This window comes from Pelodiscus sinensis, chromosome 16 (genome assembly GCF_052426305.1).
Source record: "Pelodiscus sinensis isolate ZL-2025 chromosome 16, ASM5242630v1, whole genome shotgun sequence".
In the NCBI taxonomy this organism is placed as follows: Eukaryota; Metazoa; Chordata; order Testudines; family Trionychidae; genus Pelodiscus; species Pelodiscus sinensis.
This window is the reverse complement of record NC_143067.1, coordinates 28,207,229-28,226,591: the sequence shown is the minus strand read 5'-3', so window position 1 is coordinate 28,226,591 and position 19,363 is coordinate 28,207,229.

The window sequence follows — 19,363 nt, the reverse complement described above, 5'->3', positions numbered from 1 at the left end:
TATGGGGCTGGGAGGTGGGGTGGCTTACTGGGACTGCCTGTGGTGGCAGGGGTGGCACTGCTGCTGCAGTGACTCCTCCCATGAGGATGGGGCTACAGTCCCCTTCCAGCAGGCTGTCATGAATGGGAGCTGCAAAGGAGAGCCTAACTACCTGGAGTGAGGAAAGGGTTAAGCTAATCTTAAACTATTCTGTGCCTAAGGGAGGGGCTTTGGGCATTGTGCCAATGAAATGCAGTTAAAAAATTTCAAACTAGGAGAAGCATTCTTTTTTATTAGAGAGAGGCAGAATCTTCGCCAGGCATGGAGGGAAAAAATGAACTCCCCCAAAACAGATCCCCTGGGTACATCAGAATGTGAGAGTAGGAAAAAAAGTTTAGGTAGGTTTATTGTGGTGCTTGGAAATTATGTCTGAGATGTTTAATTGTATTTTTCTCTCTCTCTTTCTTGTAACCAATAATTAATTCCAGGGAGAATCCCTGATTTTTGTTTCAATTCATTTTACTATGCTTGCAAGAATAGTCTTGTTTTAATAATAAAAATGCTTCCTTTTTTTGTTTAGTTAACTGGTATTGGCTGATCTTTTGTGTTCTTAAACTTAAGTGCCTGGCTGCAGATACCTTACTGGAGACAAAGCACAGGTTCATTGTTCTCTGCTGGAGTGTTCTTGTTTGTTTGGGGAAAGGAGGTTGGGGGGTTTGCCCTCAGGGAAGAGATTCCGAGTGATTTTTTTCCTGGAAAAAGGGGGTACACTTGGTGGTGGCAATACTATTGAATTTCAGGAGAAACAGGAAAAGGTTTTTTTGTTTTGTTTCTGAGAACTGCAGATATGGGATCTGATAGAGTTTTTATTTTCCCAGCAAGCCCCCATTACCTACACTCAAAGGCCGTGTCCACACTCAGGGGTTTTTTCGGGAAAAGTAGCCTTTTCCCGAAAAAACTTCCCCTGCGTCCAGACTCAAGCCGCGTTCTTTCGAAATTATTTCGAAAGAACGCGGCTTTTCTTTCGATGGCGGTAAACCTCATTTCACGAGGAAGAACGCCTTCTTTCGAAAGCTCCTCTTTCGAAAGAAGGCGTTCTTCAATGTAAAGAGGCCGTCTTCGAAAGAGAGCATCCAGACTCGCTGGGTGCTCTCTTTCGAAAAAGCAAGCCGCTTTTTCGAAATTTCTCCGTGCAGTCTAGACGCTCTCTTTCGAAAGAGCCTCTTTCGAAAGAAGCCTGCAGTCTAGACATAGCCAAAGTGCTAGGTTGGGGATTTCAGCTGTGGCACGGGCCCCACAAAGTAGCCGTCCCCCATGGCCTACAGACTGTCTTGGAGGGACAAGGCTCCAGAGACTGCCACCCCTTCCAGGGCCACCACCCTTCTCCCCATGGCCTGCAGGCTGTCGGGGAGGAAGTGAGTCTCTAGAAGCTGCCACCCCTTCCAGCCCTGGCAGCCTCCAGTCTGTCTGTGGGGGGTGGGGAGATAATTCTCTGGAGGCTGCTGCCCCCTCTAGTGCCCCCCTCCTACAGTTTGGGGGTGGCGAGGCTCCGAGGGCTGCCCCTGGCCTCCAGCACCCTCGCTGGTGGCCTGCAGGCTATCTGAGGAGGGGTCAGGCTCCTGGGGGGCCCCCCCTTCAGCTGCTCCTCCTCCAGCAGTCACTCCCTCCCTCCTCCCCACAGCCTTCAGAGAGTGTGGGGAAGGGACAGGCTCTGGGGGCTGCCCCCTCCTCTGCATCTCCCCTTGCAGTCTGAAAGCTCTCCATGGGGGGGCAGTCTCCAGATTTGGGTTTGGGGAGTTCCTTACTGGTGTGTTGGCAGACAAGATGGTGGAGCCCGAGCCCTGTTGGCCACTCTCTTAGTGCTGCGGCTATCCATAATGGCCACTCTTTGTATCGTGTCCTTCTCCATGCCCCTCCATTTCGCATTCCTCCTCCCTCTGTCCCTCCCTTTCCATATTATCGAAAACAGTCCCATTCCCGGCACCTCCCATTTTCTAGGCACAACCAAACCCTGACCTTTGTTTACATTGGGGTGAGAGGAAGCTGCATACCTAATTTGGTGGTCCTAGTTCTTAAGGCTTAGGAGGAATTCTTGAACAAACAGGCACACAGATAACCTTGTTATAGGTTGATTCATTTTGTGCCCTCCCTTTTGATAATCTCCAAGCAGCATTATTTCAGAATAACTGATGTTATTCCGAAATAACATAGTGTGCATCTACACCGACAGCCTTTATTTGAAAATAATGTTGAGCTGGAGGATTTCTTACTCTGATTCCTGTAACCCTCCTTTCATGAGGAGGAAGGGAAGTTGAAAGAAGAGTGTTCTTCTTAGCCAAAATAGCCGAAATAAGCTATTTTGACTTAAGCTACACAATTGACGTAGCATAAGTTGCATAGTTTACTCCGACTTTAGTCGGGCTATGTAGACGTACCCCAATAGAAAATAGTGGCAGCCATGTCTAAAACCATCTATAGTTTTACACAAACCATCTTTGTTAAGCTGATTAAAAACCATTTGAGTTTTTTCCCCCTATGATTCTATTCTGAAAACTATGATTCTATTCCGGTTCCACCGTTTATTATATACCATTAGAACACACCATCAACATAGGCTAGAAATTAGAAGATGATACTGAGACTCGGTAGACCAACGGTAATCAAATGCTGATCCACAGGCTAGATCCATCATATTTACCTGCACCTCCATAGGTATGGGCAATTGCAGCTCCTGTTGGCCTCAGATTGCTGTTCCTGGCCAATGGGAGCTGCAGGAACTGGTGTCCTGGTCCCTGATACTTCCTGCAATCACCTTTACCTGTGGAGGCGCAGGTAAATATATTGGCAATGGCCCACTAGGGGATAAGCCTGGCAAACCACCACCATTTTATTGCCCATACCCAGGGCCGGCCTTAAGCCGATTCGGCCGATTTGAACCCAGAAGTGCTAGCAAGTTACAGAGCTGGGGGCCCTGCTCCAGCAATATGTGGAGCTGGGTCTCTCCCATAGAATGAGGTTTACCTAGTTTGAATTAAGCGCTCCGCTAGTTCGAATTAAGTTCGAACTAGCTGTTTGTATGTGTAGCGCCTATCAAAGTTAATTCGAACTAACGTCTGTTAATTCGAATTAACTTTGTAGTGTAGACATACTCTTGGATACTTGAAAGCTGCTCTCATGTCCCTTTTTGGTCTTCTTGTTTCCAAAGTAAACAAGGCCAATTTCTTCAGCCTTGCCTCATATCTCATGTTCTCTAGACCTTTCATCATTTGTGTTGATCTTCTCTGGACTTTCTCCAGTTTCGCCATGTTTCCTGAAATGTGGTGCCCAGATCTGGACATGATACTCCATCTGGGGCCTAATGTAGATTGCTCATTCCCTTCCTAGGGGACATAAGACTGGGTGGGTTAATTTCCAATCCTCCTGTTTATTCTTTTCCTAAGCCAGGAGGTCATGGTAGTTCTGATGGGGGCTCTGCAGGAAGGTAGCCCGCACTGCCCCTGCCTGAAACCTTTGCAGGTGTTAAACAGCTGTCCAGCCCACCCTAGAGGTGACTGCATTTCAGCGTGCCTGAAATAATACTGCACCAGCAATGGACAGAAGAATGGCTCCCGGGCATGGCTTGCTCATGACTGCTTCAGTCCCATTGATGGGCCTCAGCTTCTTTCCTTCCACTCCCCCGCTTTACAATGGGGCTGTAGACTCTGGGGGAGAAGGATGGAGGCATCCAGAGGTATCCCCCTGCAGCAGATGTAGACATGTCTCTGTATTAATCAATCTCTCATTGAAGTTTTTAGCTTGGTAGTGAGTCCTTTTACATGGAAACTTTGTATTACGTCTTGGTAGAATAGTCCCTAGGACAAGTGAGGCAGAGACTGTCCCTGTGGGGTGAATGAGGTGGGAATGGATAAGGCGGAAGGTGAGCACCTCTGGGCAGTTGCAAAGGTTGGAGAGGGGATGGAAGCCAGATCCAAGATCAATGAGCCCTGGGAAGTGGGCCCATTGAAAGGAGACTGGACCTGTGGATACCTTAGAGGTCTGCAACAAGGACCTCCTTTGGGAAGCCCTCTCTTTGCAGGTGAATGTGGCAGCATTGAGACACCACCCAAAAGCAGGTGCCACAGACACTAACTGCAGATTCATGGGACGGCTCTCACAGATCTTGCACATGCATAAGATGATAGATCTTCAGGAGTGGGGGCAGTGGTGTAGTGAGGTGGCTCGAGGGGTCAGTTACCCCTGGGAGAAAAATAATATAAAATTTAGTTTAAAATAGATGTCACAAGCTTTTAAAAGGAATACCATATCTCCTGCCTTTTGTCTATTTTTGTCTCTTTAGGCCCCCAGTTAAAATTTTCAAAAGCACTTGAGTGACTAAAGTCATTTTTGAAAATTGGACTTGGAAATCTAAGCTCAGATTTTCAAAGGTAATTAAGCTCCTAAAGAGACAGTTGCCAACTCGGATCTTCAAAGATATCTATCTGATCTTTACACACCTTTGAAAATCTGGACATAAGTGTCCTAGTCAGTTCTGAATGTGAGATGTAGGAGCCCAGTCCTAATTCCTTCAGGCTTTTTTTTTTTTATTTGAACATTTATCTACACTAATTCCCCTCCTTTCTCTTTCACTATCCAATAAATGCATGGATCAAAATTATAGGTGCTTTGTGACTATGCTTATTTGAGAGTGGAAAGATTTCCTATTGTCATGTAAGATTCCTGGTAACCCATCTCAAATATGAAAAACTAGGTTGATACCTGTTCATATCAGGAGCTGTTGAATTCAGTTCACCATTTGCAGTATCTCATTAGGATGTTTAGTGAAGAAGATATTGGGTTTTTTTATTTATACTGTGAGCAAAGCATGGCTCACAAGAATTCCTCCATTGTTTTACCATGAGTCTCAAAATATTTGGTGTTTTTCTAAAGTCCTGGAGTCAATTGATTATGTAGGAATCTCAGCTTTCAGTTAAAAAAAGTTCTCTATACTTCTGGGCCTTACAGCTAAGGAGGAAAGCTTTAAAACATGAACCCTAAATACTCAAGAAACAAAAGGCCAATAAAAATCCAACTTGTTTTATTTTTAAAAAATCTTATGATGGCGTTCCTTGTGATCTTATGTAGGCGTTCCTAGTGATTTTTGGGTTGTCAATAATGCTCTTTGGTGAATTTAGAGAAGTCTCTCCCTTCAGTTTCCCTTTTCACCCTCCTTTCTTGTCACAGGTCATCAGAGAATCATAGGGTATGTCTACACTACAAAGTTAACTAACTTTGATAGGCGCTACACTAGCGCTCCGTTAGTTTGAATTTAATTCGAACTAACGGAGCACTTAGTTCGAACTAGGTAATCCTCATTCCATGAGGATTAAGCCTAGTTCGAACTAGCTAGTTCGAATTAAGGGGTGTGTAGCCCCTTAATTCGAACTAGTGGGAGCCTAGCCCTCCCCAGCTTTCCCTGGTGGCCACACTGGCCAACACCAGGGAAACTCTACTGCCCCCCTCCCGGCCCCGGACCCCTTAAAGGGGCACAGGCTGGCTACGGTGCCCGTGCCAGGTGCAAGCCTGCCAGCACCCAGCCAGCAGACCCTGCACCTGGCACGGATCGAGCCACCCACACGATGCCCCCCAGCCCTTCCCCTCTTCCCGGGACCAGGCTGGTGGCTCCCGGGAGCTTGCCCGGGACCGCAAGAGGCGGGCACCTGCCTGGGCTAGTGCGGACATCGTGGACCTCGTCCACGATCTCCGCACTAGGCACAGGAAAGTGGCCGGCTTGGGCAGGAGAGCTACCAGCCTGGCCACCCAGGAGCAGGTGTGCAAGAGAATCAAGGGGGTCCACTGAGAATCAAGGGGGTCCACTGGGTCAGACCAAAGGTCCATCTAGCCCAGTAGCCTGTCTGCTGACAGCGGCCAACCCTAGGGACTCTGGAGGGGATGGACCGAAGACAGTGACCAAGCCATTTGTCTCGTGCCATCCCTCTCCAGCCTTCCACAAACCTTGGGCTGGGACACCACTCCTACTCCCTGGCTAATACCACTCCATGGACCCAACCTCCATGACTTGATCTCACTTCCCTTTAAACTCTGTTCTAGTTGTAGCCTTCACAGCCTCCTGCAGCAAGGAGTTCCACAGGTTGACTCCTTGCTTCGTGAAGAAGAACTTTCTGTTACTAGTTTGAAGCCTGCTACCCATTCCTTTCCTTTGGTGTCCTCTAGTCCTCCTTTATGGGAATTAATGAAGAACTTTTCTACATGCACCGTCTCCACCCAACTCCTGCTTTTAGAGACCTCTATCCTGTCCCCCCTCCGTCTCCTCTTTTCTAAGCTGAAAAGTCCCAGTCTCTTTAGCCTCTCTTCATATGGGACCTGTTCCCAACCCCTGATCATTTTAGTTGCCCTCCCCTCTCCCAGCCTCTCTCTTCCCCTCTCCCACCTCCTTTTCCCAGTAGTGACGGTGCGTTCGGGGTCCCCCGTCTCCTGCACCCCGAAATGGCACAAAGAGACTCCACCAGCCAGTGGAATTGAGGGTGGTTTATTGCTTCTCCACGATACTGCATAGCACAGATGTAATCTGGTTACAGGAACTGGGGGCTAAGAGGCCTCAGTGCCCCCTTGAGATGGGGGGATCCCAGCCCCCTCCCCAGTTCCTTCTTCCCTGCTTTCCCGACAGGAACAAACTCTCCCTCCCTAAGCCCTGCCCCCAGCCAGAGCAGCATTCCACCTCCCTTTGTTTCTCCCCATGGGGGGTAGGCTGGTTCAACTGGTATGGTACCTTTGCATAATAAGGTTTTCCCTGCTGGGTCTTGCTCCAGACAGAAGAGGTCACCACATCCCAGTAAGTACCCCCACTACGTCACACCAGTCTCCCCCAGTTTTGTCCAATAAAGACAGATTCCATTTTGGAAGACACATTTTCTTTATTTTGTACATCAAGAAGAGGGGTAGGGAAGGGTAAGTGGAAGGAGGTGAGGGAGGAATGGGGCACGAGCCCCCGATGGGGAGGATTGGGCTGGCTCTGCAGGCTTCTGGGGGTGGAAGCTCTCCTGCAGCCCCCCAATTGCCCCCTCTCCCCTGATGGCAGCCTGCGGCAAGTGCAGCCGGGCTGAGGCCGAGTGGTGTGATGTGCCCAGTGTGGGCACTCAGGGCACTCCAAGCCAGCACTGCTTTGCAAGCGGTGCACCCCTGAGAACTGTCTGTCCGGGGTGGGGGTCGGGACCCTTTAAGCACAGCTCTCGGCTAGCCTGAGAAAGCATCTCCACGCTCTAAGTCCTCCTCTGATGCCCTGCCGGCACTGCTTCCGGCCATCCTTAACCCCGCTTCAGGGTCCACTTAATGTGGATGCACTAGTTCGAATTAGCAAAACGCTAATTCGAACTAGTTTTTAGTTCTAGCTGCGTTAGTTCGAATTAGCTTAGTTCGAATTAACTAATTTGAACTAAGTTAGTTCGAATTAGCGCTGTAGTGTAGACATACCCATAGAGAGAATGGAGAGTAGGGTGAGTCCATGACCATGGTTAATGACTGGTCAGGGTGACTAACTATTATCAGCCAGTGGTCTGAATGAGCTATCTACTGCCATCTGTTAATCAACTGTGGGAAAAGGCTTCACGAGCAGACCTTATTTATACAGACAACCTACTTTGCCACAGAGATCAGTAAACACACTTGCTGTGTCAATGGGTATGTCTACTCTGCATCCCTAGTTCGAACTAGGGATGCAAATGGAGACAATCGAAGTAGTTAATGAAGCGGGGTTTAAATATCCCGTGCTCCATTAACATGATCTCGCCGGCGCGCTAGTTCGAATCACAGCTGATTCGAACCAGGAAGTGCGCGCCGGGACGCGTTAGTTCGGACTGAAGCCCTTAGTCCGAACTAATGTTACTCCTAATTTTTTGATATGTGATATTTGTGTGTGTGGTTGTGGTTTTTTGTGTGTTTTTTTTTCTCAACAAAAAATCCTAAGTTGGGCGGGGCGGGGGGGGGGGGCGAGAGAGCGCCAAAACAGTTTGAATTGGGCCCCGCACTTCCTACAGCCAGCCCTGCCCATACCTGCCATAGACCTAGGTTCTATCTGTACCTCAGACCCACTGTATGATCTTGGGAGAGTCATCTTACCACTTTGATCATTGCCTGTATTTTAAACTCTTTTGACAGGACTCCCTCTCTCTCATCTATCTACGCCAGGGCGGCCACCCTGTTCCGGACAAAGAGCCAAGATCCAGCTGGATCCAGTGTGAAGAGCTTGGGCAAAAAGTTGTAGAGCAAAAAAACCAAAAAGGACTGCCCTTTAAGAAGGCTTTTTGGAGCTTTTTGGCCTTAGCAGGCTCCTATCGGTCACTGCGGCCACCATACTGAATCCACCATTTTGATCCAGATGGCTTCCCTGCCCTGGTGAGCACAGGGGAGCCGTGAGGTGTGGGTCGTGGTCAAGCGGTGCAGGGGTGGCTTCACAAGCTGACGGGGGAGAAAAGCCACATGTGGCTCACAAGCCACGGGTTGGCCACACCTGATCTACGCAGAGCCTAGAATAATGGAGTCCTGATCTTGTTGAGCCTCAGCCATTGCCAGAGCAGAAATAAATAAGATGACAAAAAGTTAGCTCTCAATAGTGCTTTTTCTCACTGGGAATCTCAAAGCTTTTGACAAAATGTATATTTCAGCTCTATTTAGCCATGTTAACCACAGTCTATAGAAATGGATGTTATTAATCTGCAATTTTATTTAATTGTTTCCTCTGCATTTCAAGGTCAGCTCTATCTGAATACTTAGTATCCATCTGTTACTAATTCTATAGGAATCTTAATTTTAAAATGACAAAAGATGGTAAAATAGATTTTTTTCCTTTTGGCATTATGTTTAGTAGAAAGATGAGGCAAAATTTGAACCACAATAGTGCTGTTAGAAGAAAAGGCTGCAGATGAATTTGACTGTGACAGGTAGAAAAACATCTGTGATTGGTTTTAGCAGTGCAGTTGCATTGCCTTTCCTGCTGTTTTTCGCTTTTTAACCACACTGTCTAAAGTGGTTCTGCAAGCTAATTAGATTAACATACAGACATTTTTGTCCCTGTGGCTTTGAAGAGGCATCAGCACAGCTTCCCATAAGACAGATAAGATTTGGTTAGTACTCTTAGGTTAGAGAGCACTAGATGTATAATCAGAATGGTAGGGAGTTCATTAGGAGGCTTCATTAATGCTGCTGTCCTGCATCCAGTATTGAGTTAACCTTGAATTGAGCTTTGTATTTTCCCTAAGAAGGTGGAACGAGAAGGAACTCCTGAGTCCACACCACTAAAATTATATTGTCATTTGGATTCAAAAAAGTCTATTCATGCAGTGCATTTTTTCTGCATTCATTTTATATAATTGTTTTTCCCAAATCATACTGTTAGGCTGCAACTGCACTGCATCTCAGAGTGAACCTCCTAACGTGGGGTTGACAGATGTGTGCTAGCTTCCTTTGACCTAGAGCTCTAAAAGTGGATGTTTAGCACTAGGGGTGTGTCTAGACTACAGGGTTTTGTTGACAAAACTATACCTACGTCTACACTGCTGCTGAGTTCTGTCAACCGCTGTAAACCTCATTCTACGAGGAATAACACCTTTTGTCGACAGAGTTCTGTTGACAGAAGGCGATATTGCATCTACACTGTCCTTTGTGTCTACACTCTCATGTCGACAGAGCGGCTTGCTTTGTCAACAGAACTGGATGTAGGCTATATGCTCTTTGTCGATAGAAGCTGTGTCGATAGTATCTGTTGACAAAACTTCTGTCGACAAAAGCCTGTAGTCTAGACGTACCCGTGGAGACTTGGGCTAGACACTTGAGCTCAAACCCAGGGAGAATAGGGTAATCGAGGGGTTCTTTTCTTTTCTTTTCTTTTCTTTTCTTTTCTTTTCTTTTCTTTTCTTTTAAGACTCCATGCTCCCTATCTGAGGTACAGATAGAACCTAGGTCTATGGCAGGTATGGGCAGGGCTGGCTGTAGGAAGTGCGGGGCCCAATTCAAACTGTTTTGGCGCTCTCCCACCCCAACTTAGGATTTTTTTGTTGAGAAAAAAAAACCACACAAAAAACCAATAAAGAATGTATAGAGAGCATAAAGTAGGATGGATGAATAGATGGATGGATAGACAGATTAGTTAGCTCAGAGAAGCAAAATTTACTCTGTGTGTACTGAGTGAAATGAAATCTTTTTGCTGAGGTGTGCTAGTGTTAGGTAATATAATGAAAGCATGTTGCTTTTATTTATAAATGTATTGCTTGTTTGCATCAACTAAAGAATTTATTTTGTCATTTCATAAGGCAATGTGGTACTAAGGTCAAGAGAGAAATCTAAAATGTAAGTACATTATTCCAGCACTTTGACTTCTATTTCCTCTTGTATGATCAAAAGAAACAAACAACTTGGAGGAAGTTTTAAAGCAGGCAGGGAATAAACTGGTTTCTTTGCATTGAATTAGAGTTAGACAAAAAGAAAGACAAATTGTCTTCCTCTGCTGCTATTAGATAGGCAGAATAATCAAGATTACCTGAAGTGTGCTTATTAAGTCAATGAAATGGATCAAATCATGAATTAGTGTTATAAAACTGGAGTGTAACCTCTCCATACTTACAGTCTAGTAATATTTACAAATAGTTTTTCAGATTACAGTGTATGTTTTCTATCTTATTTGTGAATTTTGTGTTTTATTATTTGGCTATATCCATTTTTCCAGCACAGAAACCACGGTAGAATTCATGTTGAAGTTAATGACTTATACGGAAGTCCTGGTATTTCTCAGAAATTTGAAGGAACTTGTAATGTTGCATGTAGAAAAAAATTGGCAGTAGAATTCTTACATTCATAGATGCCAGTAAAAACGAGTTCACTTGTTTCTGATTTACTTTAAATATTGGAAATATATGCCATAACTTTGTAACATACTCTGCAGAGTCTAGAAAATAACCTTGCTTACTGTACTGTATGATCCTGCTCAATATGGCTATGTCTACACTGGCATGATTTTGCAGAAATACTTTTAACGGAAAAGTTTTTCCGTTAAAAGTATTTGCGCAAAAGCACGTCTAGATTGGCATGGAGTTATCGTTATAACGATGCACTTTTGCGCAAAATCACGTCTACATTGGCGGCACGCTTTTGCGCAAAAGCAGAAGCCTGGAACCATTTTGCAGAGGGCAAAAGGGCACCAGCCCTTTCCGGGGGCAGGGGCTGGAGCTCCTTTGAGATGTGCTTAAAGGGATCTCCCTGGAGAGCCGTTTCTCTCCTGCTCCGTGCTTTAGGACCTTTTGTAGGGACTGACAGCCGTAGCAGTTTTGGTGGTTGCCCTCTGCCTTTTGGACACCACTGCCTTTTGCCATCTAATGCTTTTGCCTGGTTTTTTTTTCTTTTGCTTTGTTTTGTCTGCCATGGAGCCAGGGATGGCCATGTGCCTGCTCTGGCCCCTGCCGGCCATTTTGGAGTGCCTGCAGCTGGTGCTCCAGGCTGGTGCCCTCCTGTTCCAGGACCAGGAGGCGCAGATCACTTTGGACTCCCTCACCAGGGAGGCCATGTGGTATCCCCACCCCAGGATGGAGAGGCCACTGTGGAGACTGGACACCAGCACTGACTGGTGGGACCGGCTGGTCCTGGGGCAATAGGGCAACCAGCAATGGCTCCCTAACTTCCGCATGCGAAAGCGAACGTTCCTGGAGCTGTGTGCCTGGCTCGCCCCTGCGCTACAGAGAGCCACCACCCGACTGCAGGCACCCATCCCCGTCGAGAAGAGGGTCGCCATTGCACTTTGGAAGCGGGCCACCCCGGATAGCTACCGATTGGTGGCACACCAATCCAGTGTGGGCAGATCCACCGTCGGTATCATGGTTATGGAGGTAAGTCCCAGGGGAAGTGGGGAGTAGGATGGGGGGGAGGGTGCTGCACTCCATGCCCAGGGGCAGCCAAGACTTCAGGCTGGGTCACCCAGGGGTTTGGGCCATCCCTCCCTTGTACAGGCCTGCTGGTGGGGGGGGGGACGTGGGGCGAGGGGGCCCTGGTGTGTGTGTGTGTGTGTGTGTGTGCGTGCGTGAGGACAGAGGGAATCACGGGGGGGGGGCAAGGCAGCGCACACTCACTCCTGCCTTATGTGATGTGTTCCCCTGTGTTTCTCTGCACCCTTCTTCAGGTCATCCACGCCATCAACAATGTCCTGCTCCCGAGAGTGATCCGCCTGAGCGACGTGGACACTACTCTGGCCAGCTTCACTGCCCTCGGGTTCTCCAACTGTGGAGGAGCCCTGGATGCAACCCACATCCCCGTCCGGTCCTCAGAGCATCGAGCAGCCCATTTCACAAACAGGAAGGGGTACTGCTCCATTGTTCTCCAGGACCTCGTGGACCACCGGGGCCGCTTCCTGGATGTCTACGCGGGCTGGTCCGGCAGGGCACACGACGCCCGCATCCTCCACAACTCCGGACTGTTTTGCAGGCTGGGGGCGGGCACCTACTTCCCCTGGCAGGAGTTGACTGTCTGGGATGTGCCTATGCCCATCTGCGTCATCGGGGACGCGGCCTACCCCCTGCTGCCCTGGCTAATGCGGCCATACTCGGGGCGGCCAGACCAGAACCGGTCCCAGTTCAACCACCACCACAACTGGGCCCGAAATCAAGTGGAGTGTTCCTTTGGCCGCTTAAAAGCCCGCTTCCGTTGTTTGCTCACCCGTCTCAAGATGGGTGAGCGGAATGCAACGGAGGTACTGGCCACATGCTGCGTGCTCCACAACATTGTGGAGTGGAGTGGGGAGGCCTTCCTCCCTGCATGGATGGCAGCCAAGGCACAGACATTTGAACAGCCCCACAGAGGCCATCCGCTAGGCACACCAGGATGGGGTGCGCATCAGAGAGGCCCTGATGGGCATGTTCACACAAGCCCCATAGTAGGGTCGCCTCGGTCTCCCCATACAACTCTCTCCCATCCTCTCCCCTTCCTCTTCCCCCTGCCCTCTCCTTACCTCCCAATAAAAAACAACAGTTTGGTTTTCAACAGAAAAACTTGTATCTTTTTATTTACAAGGGGGGAAAGGGAGAGGAGACCTTGAACTGGGAGGGGGAGGCGACCTTCAACTGGGAGGGGGAGGAGCTACTCCTGGGAGGGGTGGCCCCTGCGACCACTCCTGCGGGGGCGGACCTGAACATGGGGGCCAGGCTGCATCGGGGCAGGCTGCATGGGAAGGTGGGCAGGAGGGGCAGGAGCAGGAGGGGCAGGAGCAGGAGGGGCCATTGCAGGAGGGGTAGGGACAGGAGCAGGAGGGGCCATTGCAGGAGGGGGCAGGAGCAGGGCTAGGAGAGGGATGGCGGGGGCGTGGGGCAAGGCCATGCCATAATGTATGGCATGGCCAATGTGGGTGGTGACGGTGACGATGGAGTCGGCCATCCTCACACACTGGGCCTGGAAGGCAGCCCAGGCCCCCTGGCACCACTGCAGGTCCGCTTCCACGTGCCGAGTGATGGCAGCCTCGATGCGCTTGACGGCCTGCACGTGGCGCCAAAGGAGCCGGTCCCAGTGGCGGAGACTTTGCCTTGGTGGTTGGGCAGCTTGGGGTGCTGCTACTGCCGGACTGGAGGGTCCCCGGCTTGTGCTTGGTCCCACTGCAGGGAAGAGAAGAAAGGATGGGCAGCCTGGCCACTGTCCCCACACCTCATGCCCTCCACCCCTGAGCCCAGGTGACACCACAGTAGCATGGCTTGGGCACACTTGGTTACCCCTCTGCCCCCTGTGTTGTATGCATAGAGGACCGCCCCTGGAGTAGGGTCCTCCTCCATGTATTGTAACCACTGGTCTGTGTCCTGGCCCAGTGGAGGATGGGAGGGTGCTTGTGTTGTGTTCATCTGTGGAACTCCCTGCTGGTGGAGGCTGTGAGGCTTTGGGCTAATCAATGGTGTTTGACAGGGAGTGAGATGTATCCTCGCACAGTGCCTGGGAGCACATCTGGCAGACGTGGTCTGGGCTCTCAGATCCCCATCACATGGGATATCTCCTGTACGGAACCAGGAGAGTGACTGGGGAGTGTCCCATCCTTGCAGCAAAACTCAGGCGGCCTTAGGGGCGGCCCGAGTGTTTCCCCCGCTTCTCCCTCCCACTATCCCTGCCACACGTAGCCCAGGGACATGTGTGGCCGCAGTAGGGACTTCCCTCAGGGAGCCAGCCAAGGCACCGGGAGCAGGTGAGGGGCTCAGTGGGGGCCACGCTCACAGGGCTGTGATGCTGCAGTTTACCCAAGAGCAGCTGGCAGTGCCTCACACCAGGCATGGGACAGTGTTGCCGTTCTGTGTGCTGCAGCCTTGTGGAGGTGCAGGCTCTGGGCTGAGCCCCTGGGGCCCTGGCTGGTTCCTGCAGGCATCCACCCTTCCCCTTGGTCCCGCCGGATGTGTGTGAACAGCGCGGTCCTAGGTGTGCCCTGGAGCTGCCTGCCGCGGCCAGATGCCGCTCAGTCACAAGGTTGCACGTGCTGCTTACTGCCTAATGCTACACAGCATGCAGCTCACGTGGCCTGAGTGACATGCTCTCCCTCTCCCCACTCCAGGCACCTGGCTCCCCCCCCCCCCCGCCGCCCTTGTGAGTGCAAAGTGCAACACTCACCAGTGGATCCTTCCCCGGCCTCCGAGGATGCGCGGGAGACGTTGGGGCTGCCGGAAGGGGCCTGCTGGGTGGCAGTGCTGGCCTCATCCTCCGACACACTGCTGCTGTCTCCTTCCCCCGTCTCGGTGGTCCTGGTGATGGGGGGGGGGGCCGCACGCTGCTGTCGACGGGGACTTGCGGGGCTGGCTCGCCCAGGATGGCGTGGAGCTGTTGGTAATGGGGGCAGGTGTCGGCTCCTGCCCCCTGGCCCTCGCTGGCCTGGACGTAGCCCAGGCGCAGTTCTTTTACTTTAGCCTGGACTTGCTCCAGGGTCCGGGCTGGATGGCCCTGCTGGGCAAGCGCCTGGGCCATGTGAGAAAAGATCTCAGTGTTGCGGTGCCGGGAGCGGGTCTCGTGCAGGGCCTCCTCCGCCTGCCACAGGTCCAGGAGGGCTTCCAGTTCCACCGGGGACCAGGATGAGGCCCATCTCTTTCTGGCCCTGGAGGCCTTCTGTGTTGGGGGGGCGGGTAGCTGATCCCCACCTGGAGCTGCCATCGTGCTTGAGGGGGCATCTGCTGGACGGCAGCGGCCACGTGGCAGAGCTGTGGCCAGAGGGCTCCTGCCTGGTGACCTCAACAGCCTGTGTCTGCTTTAAGAGGGATCGGATTACCAGGAAGACCGAGAGCTGATTGTGGCTACGGAGCCTCCAAGCACCCAGAGGGCTTTTTTCCGTTTTGCCTACTTTTGCGCAAAATGTCTTAGCTGCCTGTCTACACTGGCCCTTTTGCGCAAAAACATTTCCAGAAAAGGGCTTTTTCCTGAACAGGAACGTCAAAGCATTTGCGCAAGAAGCACTGATTTCAGACAGTACAACGTCAGTGCTTTTGCACAAAATCAAGTGGCCAGTGTAGACAGCTGGCAAGTTTTTGCGCAAAAGCGGCCACTTTTGTGCAAAATCTTGCCAGTCTATATGCAGCCTACATGTATTCTGGACTCTTGGAATTATATCAAGAATGTTTGGGAAGAAAAGAATGTTTGGTTGACTGCATTGTTAATGTGTTAACTAGGGGACTGCACTGCTTGCTTGCTACATTCACCAAAGCCCCTCTCACAGGGGATAGGCAACCCTGGCTTCCCATGAAGCCACTAGGGAGGGCCGGGCTGTGCCCGCACCAGCCCAAGCCCCTTCTCCCTCCCTCGCCCACAGCCATGCTAGCAAAGGCTCCTTCTTCCTCCCCTGCTGCACCAGCCCAGGCTTCCCTTCTCCCTTCTCTTCCCCAACCCCCCGCCTTCAGCCAGGACCCCTTCTCCCTTCCCCCTCCACCAGCCAGGGCCCCTTTGCCCTCCCCACCCCCCAAAAATTCCATCAAGGTCCCTTGTCTCTTCCCCCTCCCCTGACCAGCAGCCCTGGCCCCCTCTCCTTTCTCACTCTCCTCCCTCCCCCACCAGCTAGGGCCCCTTCTCCTTTCCCCTCTCCTCTGCCAGCCAGGGTCCTTTCTCTCCCTCCCCACCCCCACTTTGGCCTAACCCTAACCCCCATGCATGGGTACAGGCCATGCTGCAAGCCAGACCCGGTTCCCCATGTGGCTGCCAGAGAGGACCAGGCCTGAGCCCCATTGGGCCCTTTTTTTCCTCTGTCTGCTGGGAAAGGGAGGGGAGGGCTGGGCCCATAGGCAGCCCAGCTCTCTACGTGGGCTCTGGGAAGGGCTAGGCTGGGATGGAGATGGGGGGGATTTTCCTCTGTCGTCCCACAGGAAAATCTTTTTTAATATATAGATTATTTCCTCACAATGTATGTATTCTAAACAATTGTTCACTAAAGAGAAAATTTACCACTTTTTAGTTTTATAGATTGCTCATATGAATTGCTTCAATGAATATTTTATGTTTATTACTTTTTATATGACATACATATGTTTTTAGTATCTGTTTTATAGTCATGCTTAAATGAGATGATCTAAGAATTAAAGGTCCCTGAAAACTGCTAAATCATTTTCCAAACAAACTTCTTTACATATGTTAACAAAAACACATTAGAATAACAATGTTTGTTCCATTTATGCTTTGAATTTTGCTGTGAAATGCGTATCAATTAAATTGGTTTACCATTTGTTTCAGAGTCTTAAATTGCTAATACAACAATATTTAGAATACAAACATTATGGGGAAATAATTATTTGGCTTAAAGCAACTGTTCCTGTGGAGGCAGAGGGGAAAGAGTTTTTGTGTGCATGCACAGATAAGAGACATTTTTTATACTCCAAAACCAAAGAAATTGGGTTTATTTGGGGGACAAAAAGATTCTGAAGTAAAATATAAGTTAGCAATAATCCTTTTGACCCTAAAATGACCTTTTTTAGCATTTAGGTATTATTTGTTATAGTAGCTAGCCTGATATTCTGATAGCTGGAATCTAGTGGAATTAAATGTGTTATTTTATAAACTTCCTAATTTACCATGTGATTTACTCATCCAAGGATTGCCCCATTGCTACCTTTCCACCAGTTATAGGAATGTGAGATGCTGAAAGAGCTATGGCAGTTTAATGCCACCAAAGGAACTACAAACAGAAGAGAATCTTCCAGGGTTGTATCTGCCAGTTTAAGGGCAGTTTTGTGTCCTAGTCAGAGGGTAGGATTTGGCCTTTGTGTACTGATTAGATAGATAGATAGATAGATAGATAGATAGATAGATAGATAGATAGATAGATAGATAGATAGATATGAATAATTCCCATAAAGAATATGCCAACAGCCCAACTAGATTGGATAACAGTCGACTACTAAAAAACTTCATTATGCCTGTCTTACGCTGAATTCATACCAAACTACTGATGTAGTCCCATTGATGTCAAATGAGATTACTTGTATAATAGACACTACTAGATTTCATTAATCTAACAGAATTGGGCCCTAAAGCAAGAGTTAGGAATAAGACTCATTGCGATGCTATCACCATCTCCTATTGTGTAATTTATACATGACCATGTCTAGAGAAAGATTAGCTCTTTGTTTTTTGATGCAGTCAATGTCAAACAAGCAGATGTGATTTAGCCCTCTGACCCTTGAAATAGTTGCAGATTTTCATCCTAAACAAAATCACATTTGAATTGCAGATCCCTTTGAATATCATTATGCAATCAAAATGTAATGAAAAAAACTCATGCAGAGTTAAAGCAAATGTTGTGTTTTCTAGATGTAATTAAAAATGTCATCCTGTGACCCTGTAGTCAGACGCTGTACATCTGATCTATTTTGGTTTGTTTGATGGTGAGAGAAGCTGACTACGTGGCTTAGCAGAGTAGACTATTTTTTCATTTCCGTTTTCTTATTTTAAATAACAATTTGGTAAGAACTGCAAGAACTTTTTTCTCATAAAATAGTTCAGGGTGCAGCTTTTATAGTGTGTTTCTCCCTTGAGATTGTCAGTTTTCATCATTTGCCATTTCTGGGAGCTGTGAACACTTCATTGAATGGCTTAATGTTGGTTTTGTTTCTGTGTATCTCTCTGTCTTATGTTTATAGCAATATTTCCTCTGTCTCTCTGCAGACATCCCTAGTTCTTCAGGAAAGCAGCATGAGCATATTTTTTCTCCTTCTCCTGCACTGGAAGAAACACCATTGGCACCCTGCTGTTCTATCACAGACCTTTCACACTAATATTGGTGAGTCCTTGGATTGAAGGGCACCGGGGAAACATAAGGGCTTTTTTGTTTTGTTTTCTTACCCATGTATTTGCAAGGTGCTATACTGTGATGTCATAGCAGCTGGCAAACTGTACCCCAAACCCACGCGAGCTGTGAATTGTGGCAGGTCCTTTCCAGTGTCACATAGTGAATTAATGTGTAAAACAAAACAAAAAAGCTTTGAAGTCTGCTTTTTTGCATGTAATTATTATTTTGGAGGCCATTCCAACCTTATGCTGTATCTGATCCAGGTCTTGTATGTGGAGATTTTTTGTAGTGTCTGGGTGTAAACTGCTGCTTAAGAAGTACAGAAGGGCTGGGATTCCATGATGGAGGGTGATTCTGTGAACATCTTTTGAAAATAAAGGGGAATTGGCTGAATGGTCCAGGCCTCATTTATATTTCAGTTTTATATGATCATTTGGCATGCTATGGTTAAAATACAGTTAAGTTTTGAGTTTGGGGTCAATAAAATGCAGTTGACACTGTTTGAAGATGAAGGAGCAAGAGATATATGCTTGGGGTCACCTTGACTGAAGTTGCAGTCAGGCATGAATGGATAGGGGATACTGTACAGGGCAAAGAAAGAGAGTGAGAGGTGCTGAAGACTCTGAGGTACAAGGTATTACTGATTCCTTCCTAAGAGTTGAGAGAGGAGACTGCTGCAAAGCAGTGGACAGTACACTATAGTTGCAGGTTTGAGGTGGCAGAAGCAGCTTTGAGGCAACAGATGACACGAGAAGTAGTGATTGGCACAGAACAAGGCAGGTTAGGCTAATGTCACAAAGAGATTTCTTGCACAGAACTTAAAGCTGAAACCACTTCACCTGAATCAGGTAGTAATATCCCCATGCCAGACCAGGCAGCCCTGATTTACTAGTATCCTTGGACCTCTCCAACCCAGGACAGGTAACTGTAACTTGGGAGCTGAAGATGAGAGAAACGTAAGAACATATCAGCTGCTCACTGCTGCCAAAAAGGACTGAGGTTAGGACTGGTGTTAAGACACCCTGGCTGTGTCTAGACTGGTCAGTTTTTCTGGAAAATCAGCCGCTTTTCCGGAAAAACTTGCCAGCTGTCTACACTGGCCGCTTGAATTTCCGCAAAAGC